Source organism: Lepidochelys kempii, chromosome 2, assembly GCF_965140265.1.
Source record: "Lepidochelys kempii isolate rLepKem1 chromosome 2, rLepKem1.hap2, whole genome shotgun sequence".
NCBI lineage: Eukaryota > Metazoa > Chordata > Testudines > Cheloniidae > Lepidochelys > Lepidochelys kempii.
In genome coordinates, this window is record NC_133257.1 from 116,193,587 (window position 1) to 116,210,858 (window position 17,272).

Sequence of the window (17,272 nt, forward strand, 5' to 3'; positions counted from 1 at the left end):
GTCTGGCTGCACGTAATCGGCCACCAGGCAATTTGCCTCAACCTGCCATCCCACCATAAATGTCTCCCCCTTACTCTCACAGATATTATGGAACACACAGCAAGCAGCAATAACAATGGGAATGTTGGTTGCACTGAGGTCTAACCTAGGCAGCAAACAGCACCAACGCACTTTTAAACATCCAAAGGCACATTCTATCACCATTCTGCACTTGCTCAGCCTATAGTTGAACTGCTCCTTACTACTGTCCAGGCTGCCTGCGTACGGCTTCATGAGCCATGGGAGCAAGGCGTAGGCTGGGTCCCCAAGGATAACTACTGGCATTTCAACATCCCCAACGGTAATTTTCTGGTCTGGGAAGTAAGTCCCTTCTTGCAACTGCTCGAACAGCCTGGAGTTCCTAAAGATGCGAGCGTCATGTACCTTTCCCGGCCATCCCATGTTGATGTCGGTGAAATGTTCCTTGTGATCCACCAGTGCTTGCAGCACCATTGAGAAGTACCCCTTGCGGTTTACGTACTGGTTGGCAAGGTGGTCTGGTGCCAAGATAGGGATATGCATTCTGTCCATCACCCCACCAGTTAGGGAACCCATTGCAGCAAAACCATCCAGTATTACCTGCACATTTCCCAGAGTCACTACCCTTGCTAACAGAACGTCAGTGATTGAATTGGCTACTTGGATCACAGCAGTCCCCACGGTAGACTTGCCCACTCCAAAATTGATTCCTGACTGACCGGTAGCAGTCAGGCGTTGCAAGCTTCCTCAGAGCTATCGCCACTCGCTTCTCAACTGTCAGGGCAGCTCTCATCTTGTTATTCCTGTGCTTCAGGGCGGGGAAAAGCAACTCACAAAGTTCAAGGAAAGTGGCCTTATGCATGCAAAAGTTTCGCAGCCATTGTGAATGATCCCATCCCTGCAACACTATGCAGTCCCATCACTCTGTGCTTGTTTGCCGGGCCCAGAATCAGTGTTCCACTGTATCAACCAGCCGCACTGCCACCATGATGTCCCAATTGCCACAATCATGTCCTCATCACAATCGTCCTCGTGCTGGCGTCTTAGCCCAGTTCTGCACAAACTCCAGGATAATGCGCAAGGTGTTTACACTGCTCACAACAGTAGTGGTTGAGTGGGTGAGCTGAGCAGGCTCCAAGCTTGCCATGGTATGGCGTCTGCACGGGTAACCCAGGAAAAAAGGTGTGAAACGATGGTCTGCCATTGCTTTCATGGAGGGAGGGGCGACTGATGACATATACCCAAACCACCCATGACAATGTTTTTGCCCCATCAGGCATTGGGAGCTTAACCCAGAATTCCAATGGGCAGCGGAGACTGCGTGAACTGTGGGATAGTTACCCACAGTGCACTGCTCCATTGGTTGATGCTAGCCACCGCATTGAGGACGCACTCCGCTGACTTAATGCGCTTAGTGGGGACATGATTTTATACAGTCGATTGTGTGATTTCTAAAAATTGACTTCTATAAAAATCGATCTAATTTTGTAGCGTAACCATACCCTGAGTGAACCAATTTCAAGTCAGATGGACAAAAACTGGGCATACGCTCCCACACTAGTGGGTATTCTATAATCAGATTTAACCAAACCAGCCACAAATGTGTGCTCCTGGATCATTATACTAGCTTAACACGGAGCCACGGGCAGTCTCTTTAGACCCTTCAGCCCATATTACCACCCAGACTAACTGGACTTTATGATGAAAGGTTATTAAAACCAAAATTCACCACACATTAGGTTCTTCCAGTCCCAAAATACCAGTCACTTATCCCAGGTCAAAATATGCTTCAGATCTCACCAAAGACAACGCTGTAGTCAATCCTTTAGAAACTAACTAAAGGTTTATTAACTAAGAGAAAGAAATTAGTGTTATTAAATGGTTAAAGCAGATAAAATACATTACAGTTGGATCACAGCATATAGTCCAAAATAATAACAGGGATGTTAAATCTGCTAGTTTTCTATGAGTCTCTCTGGGTTGCTCAAATAGCTTGGGGGCCTCAGTCATTTTGTTCATAATCTCCCCTTGTTAGAATTCACCAATCAAGAGATGCGGTAGGAAAGAGGTGGCCAGGAGCCTTTGCTCTATCTTGACTCTTTTGCTGGAAAAATACTGGCTGTCTCATGGGGTAAGCATCTCCATGGCCTACACGCTTCTCCATGAGGCAATTTGTGGGAGGGAGACAAAGGGGGCACCAGGTAAAGGAGGGGGACACATGACCCCCCCCACACGACTCTTCCCCACCTGCCCCCAGCCCAAGACCCCCACACTCTCCCTGTCCCCTCCCCATCCCACGTTACCCGGGTGGGGGCTCTGTCCTCCCGCTGTGCTGACTCTCCCTGGCATGTTCGGCTGCTCTTCCTGGCAGCCAGGTCCCAGATCCACTCCTGGATGCTGCCTGGTGCAGCACAGCAGCTGCCTGGGAGAGCACCTGGCGATGGCAGCAGTGGGCTTCCTCCCACCCGGGCTTGGCTTCTGGGACAGTGGCTGAGCGAGTTGGTGCCCCCTTACCCTTCCCGGCATGCTCAGAGTTGGCTCCTGTCCCCAGAAGGTGAGCCTGGACAGGGAACAGTGGCAGCCCGCTCCCTGCCCAGGGTCAGCTTCTGGGAGCTGACTCTGAGCTGGAGAGGCAGCGGGCTCTGGCTCACTCAGCCACTGGACCCAGAAGCTGAACCTGGGCGGAGGACAGCCTGCTGCTGCCACAGCCAGGTGCTCTCTCAGTCAGCCACTGTGCTCACCGGGAAGCATCCCAGGCAGCATGGCTGGAAGAGGAGAGGCTCTGGCCCCACCTCTTCCCTTCCGGCTCTGGCCCCACCCCTTCCTTTCCCTCCTCAGGCCAGCTGCTGGAGGCACTTGACCCTGCTGGAGGTGCACTTGGCCCTTCATGCAGCTCCCATGAGTTGTCCCTTGCAAATCTTTGCTTGCACCCATCTGCAACTTGCCACCTGAGGCGTCTTCACTCTTGTTTACGGTTTGTTATCTCTGAAGAGGTAACCTGTCGGCGTTCCTCAACCTCACAACATTTTTGAGATACAAAACACATAGCAAAATTCCATAACTTCATATAAAACAATGATCCACACATTCAAACAGGATACTACTACTTAGCAGATTACGACCTTTCCAGAGATACTTCACAAGGTATACTTTGTACAAGATTTCACAATTTTGTAACAATGGTGACCATATTAGTGAAGACAGCCACCTTCCCCTTTAGTCTGCATCACACAGGTAAAAATTGGTGAACACCAGTTCCCCAGAGATGTCTCTCTGCAGTGTTCAGTCTCTCTCACTGACGCACAGAAACAATCAAATTCGGTGCCTCCAAAGAGACAGAACACACACAAGCCTGTTGGTTTAGCTGAGGACTCTCACTCCATTTAAATACATTGCACCAAGATGGTTTGTAAATAAAACCAGAATAAGTTTACTAACAAAGAACAGAGATTTGAGTGATACTAAGCAAGAATAAGAACGACAGGTAGGCTTACAAACAAAAAACAAAACAAAACATGCTTTCACCTGACTAAAACTTAATTTTTAGCTAGTTACAATCTTTATTTAAGCAGATTTCTCACTTCCATCAAGTACCTGACAGCTCTTGCCTTTCTGGCCAATAAACTCTAGCTTTCATAGGTTCAAAGGATGCTGTACTCTCTTGTGACCATAGTAATGGATAGTCTTTTTTCTCCCCTTTTAATCACTCAAAGTTCACTGTCTCTGCCTCAAGAGCCAGGAAGACTTCTTGGGATGCAGATTCTGCACTCTGGGGTGATTGTTAAGCAGTCATCTCCACCGCTCGTTTAGCTTGGTGGCTTAGTTTACCTTATATGTAAGGATACAATTTAGTTGCAGAGGTCACTGATTCCGTGACTTTAACAAACCTCTGTGACTTCTTCAACTTCAGCCCCCACCGCAGCAGCAGAGTCAGGGGCTGGAGATGGAGCTGTCAGCCCCCATGGTGGCAGGGTCTAGAGCCCCCCCCCCCCCCACCGCAGTGCTCAGGCTTCAGTTTCCCCTCCCCCAGCAATCAGCAGCCCTCACCCCATTATATTCAGTAAAAGTCAGGGACAGGTCATGGGCTTCTGTGAATTTTTGTTTATTGCCCGCAACCTGTCCGTGACTTTTACTAAAAATAACCATGACAAAATCTTAACCTCACTTATACGTAAATGTACTTTCATTGTGTTCTGCCAGTGACCAAGGTGCTCAAACAGGTAAATGGACATTCCTTTGTCTTGGACAAACTGGGTTTTATGCTCTGCCTTCCAAACACATTTTAAAAACATATTTCCTGCACACATCTGTATCTCTCTGTACCCAACTCGTACATACATCATGCAATGATTTTTGGTACCAGTGTGTCACCAGTTTACATATGATATAATATATATCTCAAAGATATCATGTAAAGTAACAACAGTGCATTGGAGCAATGAGTGTGTCAGGCCTGATATGAGTTACAGTACGGGGACCTCTCTGCCAGTTGGCCTGAAGAGGCTTTTGGGATGACAACTGCCTGCATCCGATGAAGTGAGCTGTAGCTCACGAAAGCTCATGCTCAAATAAATTGGTTAGTCTCTAAGGTGCCACAAGTACTCCTTTTCTTTTTGCGAATACAGACTAACACGGCTGTTACTCTGAAACCTGCTCCAGTCAGGGATTCAGGAGCTGGCAGGCTGCCATGGAGGCTAGCAGCCCCTATAGTTCCAGCTCCAACAAGGGATCCTAGTGCTGGTGTCACAGAATGGGGAGTCTGCCAGCCATCAGTCCTGGCTCAGCTGTGGGTCCGGAGGCTGGTAAGCTTCTTGCCTCAGCCATGGACCATAGAACACCTATGCTTTGAGGAAAGTTTTGTTAAATCTACAATAGTTCAGGTGGATGAAGTAATATCTTTTATTGGACCAACTACTGTTGAAAGAGACAAGCTTTCGAGCTTATACAGAACTCTTCTGAGAAACATACTCAGAAGGTATGTCTACACTTGAATAAAAGACTGGCAGCACAGCCACAGCTGGTGTTCGGGTTCTGTGATTTCCCCCCTCACATGGTCCCAGAACTCAGGCTTCAGCTCCAGCCCAAATGTCTACACTGCAATTAAACAGCCCCATAGCCTGAGCCTTGCAAGCCCAAGTCAGCTAACACAGGCCAGCCACAAGTGTTTAATTGCAGTGTAGACATACCCAGAGAGTCACAGCTAAATACAAGGTGGAACAGGTTGTTTAGCATAAGTAGTTAACACATATTTCAAGGGCCCATTCAAGGTGAAATGGACCTTTTACATTTCTCCAATCCTAGGGGAGAAAGGAAAGTAGGGAGGGAAAGGCAGCTGGGAGATGGGGTTGTCAGTTGGTTATAGATGGTTGGAATAAGCTATAAATCTCTATTCAGTCCATGATTTTTGATGTCTAGCAAAGTTGGTCCAATAAAAGATATTACCTCACTCCCTTTTCTCTCTTGTACCCCGGGAACCAACAAGGCTACAACAACAACACTGCATGCATAGATTCAAGTAAACATTTCAGTCCAGTCATGAACATTTTCAACCAGCTCTAGACCTGCCAACACTTTTCTGTCAGGCTCCCTCACCCAGTTCTACTTTGCTTCTCCTTTCCAGTTCTGCAACCCCAACTATGCACCTACACTTATCCTTTCTGTTCTAGGTCTATGATATACACCATTCCCATTCATCTGGCCTGCCCAAATCTTCCTACCTGTCAGGAAAGGATGAAGAGGTCCATCAGATCTTTAGCTCTTATGAGCTGGGTTGGAGTTCAGATTTCACTCAGACACGGAGTAGAGCTGAGTGAATAAGTGATTTTTTTCAGTTTGTTAGCAATTTCAAGAAGTCCCCCAAAAACATTGAAGTCAGACTGAAAAAACAAAAATAATTTAAAAATTTTCAGTAAAATCAAAAATAAAATCATTTCAGGTCAAATGAAATGTTCAGCCAAAACTGAACATTTCATTTTGATTTCAAGCTTTTTTCTTTCCCTTTAATTAAAAAATGTAAGGAAGTTTCCAAATGAAAAACCATTTTGAAATGAAAAAAACAAAATGTTTCATTCTGAAAAAGTTGAAACAAAATATTTTTATATTTTCAGATTTTTTTTTGTTTGTTCCAAATGAACAATTTGACAAAACAGACACAAATGTGTGAAATTTTTTGGTGTCGCCAAATCTTCATTTTTCAACAAAAAAATATTTCAGTCAAAAAATGTTGTCTAGATGTACTATAGAACTTCCGGTTGTTTACAACCTGGAGGGCACCACACCATTGCAAAGGGTACAACTATAGCCATGTGAGATTTTTTTTAAGGAGAAACCAGTCTTCCTAACTATCGGCTTTTATACTGCTCTCGTCCCCAAGGCATCAGAGTACCTCAAGTTCCATGCTAAACAACCAGTTTCCATTAGTTACTCTGGATTTTCACTGGGGTAACAGAGGCAAATCTAGGCCATAGTCCCTGCCCAGAAGATCTTACAAATAAACACAGCTGATTTAAAGAAAGGTCAAATTTGGAAATGAAACTGATTGATAATGTCTCTTTAAACACTAGGCCATATTTTCAAAGTGATCTCAATTTGGCCTCTCTTTATACAAAGCAATTTTACTTATGCAAATCATTGTGACTTCAAATTTTCCCACATAGTTATTGCACACAAATCACAAAATGTGCATGTGTAATCCCAATCTGTGAAAAAACTATGCTGTTTGTGCACAAAGATTGGTCTTTATATTTGTATGGCCTATCATTTGTGTGCACAAGTGACAGTATACAAACAATGCAGGTGTCATTTTGGAGATCCATCAAAATTTACTAACTTATCCGGCTAGGTGCTTCTCTGCATGTTTATAAATCAGTTTAAAATCAGTGTTACTGTACTTTGTAAAGTCTGAGTGCCAGAACTTTAATTTAACTTTACAGTTCTAAATGTATTGGCCTTTCCTTGAATTCAAAATGCTTTAGGATACATTTTAACCAAGATACTACATACTCATGTAACTACTTGTACTATTGAAACTGTAATTTAGTTTCTAATACAGCCAAAGTCAGTATTATAAGGAACATATTTAAAATGTTAAAAAATAGGCTGAGCAAAATGGTTCAAGGACAGAGTAAAAAACTGTTAGAAACAAAGTAAGCATATATTATACACCACAGAAGCCTAAGAAATAGGGGGTTTGCAGCCTATTTTTAGTTGAATACTACTGTGATATCTCATTAGCATGAGTTCCTAATTTAATAGACATTACTAGCAAAAATTCAGTCACCAAACATGTTTTTATATGTGCTTTACCTATTTTGTTTTCAGTTCTGCAGTACCCACTTCTAATGCGAACATTAGTGAATATAAATTTGTAGGAAAAACAGAATGTGAATGGTAGTGCATTAAACAATCTTCTATAACATCATGATCTTATTTCATAGATATTAAAAGTCGGTCCTGTGTTCCCCTGCTATGTTTTGTGGCAAACTTCCTTCTTGTGCTGTCTAACCAGTTTCTGGGCTCAATCCATCTGACACCGAATCCAACAGAAGCTGGATCAAACCTAAATTAGCATTTTTATCAACCTATATATTAACAATTGTATAAAAGCCAGTCTATTTGCATTCAATCTAAAACTACAGTACAAATGAAAAAAAGATTGCACACTTAGTATGTTGTATCCCATAAATTTCTTCTAGAGAGAATAATGTGGTAAATTAAATTGTGTTTACACTTATTAAGCCTCCCAGTCTACGTCCTTATTTATGCACATCAATTCTTAACCAACACTGTAGATTTTGAAATAACAAATATTAAGAGTTGACAAACACAATATTGAGTTTAAGGATCAGCCTAATTAGAGTGATGTTACTTTGTGCTTTATACTGAAAGACAAGAAAAAATAACAAATATTTTTCCCTGATTGGCATTACGATATTATTGATGAACCCGTTGGAAAACTTTGTTGCTACTTTTAGCAGACCCACTTTTTTATTAGACAAGAAAAAAACCCGTATTAAATGGGTAACTTTTGCAGCCACAGAGTAGATATTTATCTCCTTTAATGTTTAACAGAGACATTATTCTGTATTCTGAGCATGTCATGTTACTTATAGTCTTCCAAACAATGGTATTCATTTGCCCTTTTTGAATATTTCAGATATGCCTATGGTTGACAAAACCAACAAACTAGGGCTGTCGATTAATCACAGTTTTAATTGCACTGTTAAACAATAGAGTACCAATTGAAATGTATTACATATTTTGGATGTTTTTCTACATTTTTATATATATTCTGTGTTGTAACTGAAATCAAAGTATATATTATTTTTATTACAAACATTTGCACTGTAAAAATGATAAACAAAATAAATAGTGAGGAGTCCAGTGGCACCTTAAAGACTAACAGATTTATTTGGGCATAAGCTTTTGTGGGTAAAAAACCCACTTCTTCAGATACATGGAGTGCCAGATATGCTAAACATTCGTAAACCCCATCATGCTTCAGTCACCATGCCAGAGGCCGTGCTTCCATGCTGATGTTGCTTGTTTAAAAAAATAATGTGTTAATTAAATTTGTGACTGAACTCCTGGGGGGGAGGGAATTGCATGTCCCCTGGTCTGTTCTACCCACATTCTGCCATATATTTCATGTTATAGCAGTCTCAGAAGATAACCCAGCACATGTTGTTCATTTTAAGAACATTTTCACTGCAGATTTCACAAAACGCAAAGAAGATACCAAGTGAGATTTCTAAAGATAGCTACAGCACTCGACCCAAGGTTTAAGAATCTGAAAGTGCCTTCCAAAAATCTGAGGGACGAGGTGTGGAGCATGCTTTCAGAAGTCTTAAAAGAGCAACGCTCCAATGTAGAAACTACAGAACCTGAACCACCAAAAAGAAAATTAACCTTCTGCTGGTAGCATCTGACTGAGATAATGAACATGTGTTGGTCTGCACTGCTTCAGATTGTTATGGAGCAGAACCCGTCATCAGCATGGACACATGTCCCCTGGAATGGTGGTTGAAGCATGAAGGGACATGCGAATCTTTAGCGCATCTGGCCGGTAAATATCTTGCAATACTGGCTACAACAGTGCCATGAGAATGCCTGTTCTCACTTTCAGGTGACATTGTAAACAAGAAATGGGCAGCATTATCTCCTGCAAAGGTAAACAAACTTGTTTGTCTGAGCAATTGTCTTAACAAGAAGTAGGACGGACAGGACTGTTTTATTTTTAAATGCAGTTTTTTTGTACATAATTGTACATTTGTAAATTCAACTTTCATGATAAAGATATTGCACTACAGTACTTGTATTAGGTGAATTGAAAAATACTAATTTTTTTTTTAAAACAGTGCATATGTAATGCCGACAGACCCCAGTCGTCGCAGGCAGGATCGAACCGGGGACCTCTAGAGCTTAGTGCATGAGCCTCTACCACATGAACTAAAAGACAACTCCCTGTTAGTTAAGGCTGTAGAGCAGACTCATTTTATTTCTCTCTCTCAGTGGTCTCAATACCGCTAGATGGGATAGAACACCACACCCAGGTGGTGTGTGGGTTACACACACACTTGTAATCAAAAATAAATATAAAGTGAGCACTGTACACTTTGTATTCTGTGTTGTAATTGAACTCAATATATTTGAAAATGTAGAAAACATCCAAAAATATGTAAATAAATTGTATTCTATTATTTTTTAACAGTGCGACTAATCGCAATTAATTTTTTTAATCGCTTGACAGCCCTACAACAAACCAATAGCAGCTTTGCTTTGCCTTATTTGCTACCTGTTGAATAGGGTGTGTGCAGTTGATGAGTTTATACCGTTTTATAACCAAGGAATTAGAAACACACAAGCAATGAGAAATATGAGTGAATGGTTTTGAATCTCAGTACTCTGTCATTTAATCCCTTGTAAATTACATTTTAGGTATCAATTTCTCTCCTTAAATGCAAGTAATTTAGAAACATATTTCATTCAGAAACATTCACTCACACTTTTCATTGCTTATCTGTTTCTAATCCCTCAGTTATAACATGGTATGAACCCATCAACTGCATACACTGTATTCAATGGGTAGCAAACTAACTAAAGCAAAGCAATTATTGGTTTTCTCAACCATAGGCATATACAGAATGTTCATATCAAGCCAATGATATTCACAAGTTAAGATCTGGCCCAGGCCATGTGAATTTGGCATTCTCTATCCTAACCTAATGGACAAAAATTCATATCACTAATGCCACCTTCTCCGTTAGCACCCCTGCTAGCAATTTCAGCAGGGAGACCAAGAAATGAACGTGCACAGAGACTGAGCTAACCACTTATCTCTGGAGTTGGCATTTCCAAGCCAAGAATGAGGTACACTGGTTGACAGTGTGGGAACTTGCAGAGCTTTAATACTTCCACTGCCGTTGCTGGTGCTGTACAATATCCATTTTACAGATAAAAAGAGAACTTTGCTCTCCAGAGGTGTGAATACAGTGACTTTCATAAACCCTAACTTCGTTTTAAAAAACTATAAGAGAAAATGTAATTTGCTTTCTGGCTTTATCAGTACTCTATATCTGTGTTCATATTGCAGACAGCAAAAGCATCTGTGAGATCAATAACAAACATCCTACTTGTGGTTCACACTTGGACTCCGTTTAAAGAAAACATCCTCCAGCATATGCCTATTTTACCTTACAATTTCCAGTTTGGGTAAAATGTTCAGAGTGAAAAAACAGCATGTTCCTAAAAGATAGACAAGGCACCGAAGGTTTGTTCTTATAGGACAATGAACAATCAGCCTAATTTGTACATTTTGTCTAAAGTTTACATTAAAAGAATGTTAAGATGGCAAAGTCAAACACTGAAAAGTTGGGAAATACCAGAATTTAGCTTGCCTGTGCATCCCTCCTCATCCCAGTCTCCCTCTTCTGCACCAGGCTCCTAGTTCTAATCCGAGCCTCCTGGCCTAGCCAGTCCCAGTCTCTAGCCCCCTCAAGGCTTCTCATCCCAGTCCAGCCACTCCCAGTTCCCCCACAACGTGCTCCACCAGCTCCCAGTCTGCCCCCACAGGTTTCTTCTCCCAATCTGTCACCCATCCTAGGTCTGGCTCTTGTCCCCTCTCCAATTGAGTGAGAGTTTCCTCTCCTATGCTGCATGAGTGGCAAAAGCGGGAGAATTGAGAGCATAGGCTAGTCTCCCTGCTCAGCACCTGCACCAGCACACTCTGGATAAAGCATGATCAATAAAGATTAAATCTTTGGAGTCATAGTACAAAGTGTCAGACAACCTTAACTATAGGGGTGGGGAAGAGTCACTACCAGTTCCACATAAAATACACATTGATTTATTAGACTTGTTTGATTCAAAAGAAAAAGCGTCTTTAAAACATTTTAAATATAAAAAATTAGAAAAATATTTTCCAAGCAGTACAGCAGTTAGCTACATAATTTCTAAAAACAAATTAATTTCACACATTTGAAAATGTACACCTAATCTCTTTCTCAAATCAGTTTACTATCGTAGATTGACAGCTCAGAGACATATTCTATGCAACTCTGCAGCAACTACTAAACTAGCAAACAAAAGCCTCTATACTACTATTATAGTACTTTAATAACAGTTTAGGTTGAGTCCGGTCACACAACATCCACCCAATATCTGAAAAGCATAGAAGTAAGTAAAGGGGAAAGACATGTGCGCTCTCTTCTACTTCCATAATACCTACAATGCTTTTAATAATGTACTTCAACCCTCCATAAGGCTTTTGCTTCCACCTCCAGCAGTATATACCCCAATTTCATCAATCTTGCACTTTGGTGCAAATCCTTAACAGTTCTCATGTGCTCAAATTAATTATATCAGATCAGCACATCTGTTAGACATTCCATGCATTTGGGAAGTTCTTCTGTTTTCACACTGCTGAAGTCACTAAACCTTCCCCTAGGCCAGTGCTTTTCAAGCTATCTGATGTGCGGGACCAGCAATTTTTTTTCCCCAATGTGTGCGCAGACCGGCAGATGATGGCTCGCGGACCAGCACCAGTCCACAGATCACCACTTTGAGTAGCACTGCCCTAGGCTACAAGAGTATTTGCCCAGAGTCCACATCTCTCTCTTACTGAGAGTCCATCTTGGTGCCCAACCTTACAATTATGGCTAAAAGGTCATAAAATACTCTGTAGACAAAGAATACCTACATATAACTGATAGAGCAATCAGCACACAAGAAGTAACAATGTGGACAAAGCACAGATCCGAGAGTGTTTCAGGTTTCTTCCAAAGGGGTTATAAAAAAAAAAAAAAGAGAGAGAGAGAGAGAGACAATCCCATAAAAAAATTGCCAAATGCAGGGATTTTTTTAACTCTTATTAGTCTCTCTGCATTTTTTCATTTTTCATTAAATTGGTTTTTAAAAAACTGATTATTCTAGTTGTATTAAGGCTAGCCAGCAAGGGTTTGTGCAGCTTTGAATCCCAAAGCAGAAAAACAACTAAGATGAAAGAGAAATGAAGATGTTTCTTCACCCGAATGTTGCATAGCTTTCCATGGCAAAGGAGAAGACTATGTGATCCTCTGTAAAACAATTACTAATAAACACTGTTTAAACACAAATTCAGTAATAACTTTATATGGATATTTCCTATTCATGTATTTTGTAATTCCTTGCTCTCTACCATGTTAACAGCTCTCTTAAGTTATCACAAGTCTTGTGATTTTTGGGAGTTTGCTGGAATTAGCTTAACTGGGAATCTCACCTTTCATTAAAATAAATAAATCCTAGTGCTTGCAGAGAAAAGCTTGAAAAAGTAAACCCTAAATGCTCCAACACAAGCAAACAAATAAAAAAATCCAGAATTTATTATTTTTAAATCTCATGATTTTTCAAGTCAATTTTAGTATGTTTTTTTGAATGCTTAGGGTTACCAATACTGTCTTCATGAAACTTTTAGGACTCCCTCCTGTGGAGCATTAATAACCTTGGGGACAGCATTAATTAAAATGTATTTAACGTGAGCAACACCCAAACTACCTTATATTCTCCTTAACTCCCTGGTTCCTATTAATCTATGCCCAAAACAGGCTTGCTTGATGATAAGAACATTTTCCCCCCTGCATGCATCTGGAGCTAATCCTTTAAATTTGGCATAGCTCAACAACTTCAGCCTAAACTAGCTCTTGTGTAACTAGCAACATCTTTCTTTCAGCCAGTAAAAACCAAACTTGTTTGTTTTTAAGATAAAATAGCACATTGTCACAGACCTCCTGCAGAATCCCATCTTGATATGGATTATTAATATTTACTTTGTGTATTAATTTTAAAGTAATTCTATCTAATCCATATTTCCCCATGACAGTGTTTCTAGATATCGTTTTGCTTTTTTGTGACTAAGGTAATTCTTCTAAGCAGGTATTTATCAGTTGTTTTTTTTGTTTTTGTATCCTCAAATGTATGTGCTCATTCGTTTGCCTTTTGGTACCTTCATTAAACTGCTTTTCAAAGTTTGTGCTGCTTTACTGTTTTTTGTTTCATGTAATAGCAGAGAAGTCTGATGTTCTCTGAACAGCTAATTACATCCTGTGACTTTTGTAAAAACAACCTCATGTTGGTGATCTATTATCTGTAATAGAATCCTCTGCCCCTCTTCAATGTATTCAAATCTCAAGGGGGAAAAAAAAATCTAGTTAATCATAACAAAACACTGCTTTAACTTTACTGAAAAGCGCCTGTGGCAGATAGGTCATAAGTAACTTAACATTTTCCCTCATCCTACCTTCAAAGCTCTGTAGGAGTCTCAGAGCTATTATTTATTTCTGGTGGCATCCACAGCATATTTACACACAGTAAGGGAAGACCCATTCTCACCATCAGGAGCTCACAGTTTAAAGCCAGATAAATAGAGGAAAAGTGGCACAAGATGAGTTCACTGTGTTGACTAGCTGTTCTAGTGATACCTTATGTTAATACAACATTTCAATCAGGAGATATAATCTATTCCCCATTAGCTTTAAAAAGCCACATCTGAGGCTTCTTTCCTCCTCCAGCAACACCTCTCAACTAATGAGCGTGGCTGTCTTGACTTTTTCTGCAATGTTGTAGCCATGTTGGTCTCAGGATATGAGAGAGAGAAGGTGGATGAGGTAATATCTTTTATTGGATTAACTTCTGTTGGTGACCTGAAGAGTTCCAGGGAGCTTGAAAGCTTGTCTTTGACCAGCAGAAGATGATCCAATAAAAGATATTACACCTCACCCACCTTTTCTTTCTAGGAAAAGTAGCTAAAATTAGGCAGGTTTTAGCTAAAGTGCTAGCAAAATCTGAGCTTAAACTAGACCTTTTTTCTACGATAGGTGCAGGGTTAACAGCTGCTTATCTTGTATGCTAGAATTGAGCTGATGATGTTACTCTGCACCTATGCTAGGGGTATGTCTTTGCCAGAAAAGGGAGGTTTTACAATAGCTATAGTAAAATCCTAGTCTAGAGAAGGAAACATGGATGTAATGGTAGTTTTACAGCAGACCCTCTATTTCAGGGGTTCTCAAACTGGGAGTCTGGACCACCCAGGGGGTCACGAGGTTATTGCATGAGGGTTTGCAAGCTATCAGTCTCCACCCCAAACCCCACTTTGCCTCCAGCGTTTATAATGGTGTTAAATATATAAACAAGTGTTTTTAATTGATAAGGGGGGGGGTCGCACTCAGAGGTTTGCTATGTGAAAGGGGTCACCAGTACAAAACTTTGAGAACCACTACTTTATTTTATGAACTAATTGGGGATCACGAAATTCATAAAATGAAAATTACAATAGGTACAGTGCAGAACTTGCAGTACAGTACCCAGCTTTGCAAAATTCTCATCCTGCACAATACTGCGAAGCAATTTCTGATGTACTGAAGGAATCAGGAGGTAAAGGGCTGTGAACATGTTTCTCATCAACATCGCTTTTGTTATGGGCATAGGCTTGACCCCGCCCCCTCTTGCCCTGCCCTGCCCCCATTCCAACCCCTTCCCCAAAGTCCCCACCCCAACTCCGCCCCCTCCCTGCCCCTATTCAACTCCTTCCCCAAATCCCTGCCCCGGCCCTGCCTCTTCCCCATCTCCTCCCGAGTGCGCCACGTTCCTGCTCCTCCTCCCTCCCTCAGGGAGCTTGTTATGCCGCGAGACAGCTGTTTTGCAGCAGCAAGAGCTGGGAGGTAGGCGGAGGAGCGTGGACCTGGCACGCTCGGGGAGGAGGCTGAGGTGGGGCGAGGAGGGGAGCTTGGCTGCTGGTGGGTGAAGAGTACCCACTAATTTTTCCCCATGGGTGCTCCAGCCCCAGAGCACCCATGGAGTCGGCGCCTCTAGTTATGGGATATTCCCCATCCTCCCCTGCAGTTTGGAAGAATGGTTCATATAATTAGTGGTTTGTAAGACTGGTGTTTTTAAACTCAATTACCTAACTGGGTGCGGTAAACCCTAGGCCTTCCCACCATATATATTCACCTTGGCTCCTACATTAAACTGAACCTGTGCTGGGATTATACAAGGAGGTGGATCTCAGTTGAAAAACAAATGAACCACCCCTTGCCTCCCTAGTCCAGACAAAGGGGGGGGGGGGGAGGAGCCTTACCTGCGTGTGGAGGCACAGCCAGAGCAAAGGTCTGAGGGTCCTGCACAGGTAGGGTGACCAGATGTCCCAATTTTATAGGGACAGTCCCAATATTTGGGACTTTATCTTATATAGGCACCTATTGCCCCCCACCCTTTGTCCCGATTTTTCACACTTGCTGTCTGATCACTCTATGCACAGATAACACTGTGCGGCACAGCCAGACACGAGGCTGTGTGTCCAGGTACAGTGCTAGGGCACTCCCCCGCCATATGTGTGTGTGCGTGTGGGAGGGGGTCTCCTTACCTGGTGGGTGTTCCTATATGGGGGTTCCCCCATTTGTGAGGTCACCTCTCTTGGGGGTTCCTGTCTGGGGTTCCCCCCAGGTGTAAGGGTCTGCTCTTCTAGGGGGTGTTCCCATATAGGTCCTCTCTCTTGGATGGGGTGTCCCTAGATGGGGTGAGGGGTCTCCTGTTCTGGAGGGGTTCCTATATGGGGGCCCCTGTATGTGTGCGGTGGTCTCCTGTCCTGGGGGGGTTTCCTAGACGGGGATCTCCTCTCCCGGAGGGGGGTTTCCTCTGTGGGGGCTCCCCTGTGCGCGGGGCTCCTCTGCGGGAGGGTTTCCCGTAAGGGGAGAGTCCCCCTGTGTGCGGGGGAGGGGTGGGGGGGGCTGCTCTCCCCTGCGCCGGCCGGGGCGGGGACAATGACACGGGGCCCAGTCCCGGCAGGAGAGCGCCGAGCAGACGGATCTCATTGGCTCGATGCGCTCGGCGCGCGCACACCCCCCCCCATTCCCATCCCCCGCCATTTTCGGCGCCGAGGGGAGAGCGGCGGCAGGCGGAGGAAGACGAGAGCAGCCGCCGCCGCCGCCCCCGCCCCCTCTGCCGGGGCGCGAGCAGGTACTGCCCCCTCCCCCCCACCGGGGCGTGGGCGGGGCCAGGCTGCTTCCCGGGAGGTGGCGTGGGCCGCAGCCGCGCGCTGGGGGCCCTGAGCGGTGAGACGCGGCTGGGGAAGGGGTGCGGCCCCGCCTGGGGGGGGTGGGTCCGCTGGGCAGTTGCCCCCCCCCAGCCCCCTCGGAGCGCCGGGCGGGACGAGCCCCTGCGCAATGAGACGTGGCCGGCTCCGGGTCCCCAAGAGGGCGGGCGCGTCTCCCTGGGCGGGGCCCTTGGGCCTCCCCGCGTCGGGTCCCCGCAGCAGCAGCGTCCCCAGGTGACACCTCCCACCAAATTACTGAGCTTACTGCTGGGGGGGCTGAGCTGGGCTGGCCCTGGCGGGGGGGGTCTCTCGGTCCAGGCGTTGCACCGCCTCTGTAAAGGCTTCATCTACTCGTGAGCCACAAGTACCGCCCCCCACGTCCGAGAACTAAAAGAAATTGGAGGCAATAAGTGTTTTTGGTTTCCTTGGGTCCTTTCTGGATTTGACTCCACTTTGCATATGAGTTTCAGTGTTTCCCCTGTAAAGTCGGGCCGTTTCGTCTGCGCTGTAACCATCTTTCACATAGCAACCAGGGAGGGAAAAGAACACTTTGAAGAATGAGGAACCTGTGACTTAAAACATACACAGACAGGAGGGGAGTGAGGGGCAGGTATATTAATTGAAACTGCTTTTGAGGTTTTTTTCTATATTGGACTACAGCTATGTCTACACTAGAGACCTTACAGTTGTACC

The 17,272-nt window shown here is 43.7% G+C and overlaps 1 protein-coding gene across 8 annotated transcripts in view; it reads left to right on the top strand.

Annotated features, from left to right (window-relative positions):
* Positions 1-15,624: 15,624 nt before the first annotated feature.
* The window catches only part of SLC35B3 (solute carrier family 35 member B3), a 39,796-nt gene continuing 38,148 nt past the window's right edge, over positions 15,625-17,272 (top strand). For 3 of the 8 annotated variants that reach the window (XR_012157333.1, XM_073332079.1, XM_073332082.1), the window contains exon 1: positions 16,424-16,503. The gene's annotated coding sequence lies outside the window, so the exon portion shown is untranslated. The other 5 variants (XM_073332085.1, XM_073332084.1, XM_073332081.1 and 2 more) reach the window with 5 other exon arrangements.